The sequence below is a fragment of the Syngnathus typhle genome, linkage group LG21 (genome assembly GCF_033458585.1).
Source record: "Syngnathus typhle isolate RoL2023-S1 ecotype Sweden linkage group LG21, RoL_Styp_1.0, whole genome shotgun sequence".
NCBI classification, from domain to species: Eukaryota; Metazoa; Chordata; class Actinopteri; order Syngnathiformes; family Syngnathidae; genus Syngnathus; species Syngnathus typhle.
This window is the reverse complement of record NC_083758.1, coordinates 1182501-1182745: the sequence shown is the minus strand read 5'-3', so window position 1 is coordinate 1182745 and position 245 is coordinate 1182501.

Here is a 245-nt window from a genome sequence, read left to right as displayed (position 1 = left end):
GGCCTCTTGCGCGCGCCCGCTGTCATTCTCCGGAGACTAAGTTATACTAAGGGGAGGCTGCCTCCTCCCGCCTGCTGCCCGAGGATGCTGCCTCATCCCCGGACTGGCCTCTTGCGCGCGCCCGCTGTCATTCTCCGGAGACTAAGTTATACTAAGGGGAGGCTGCCTCCTCCCGCCTGCTGCCCGAGGATGCTGCCTCATCCCCGGACTGGCCTCTTGCGCGCGCCCGCTGTCATTCTCCGGAG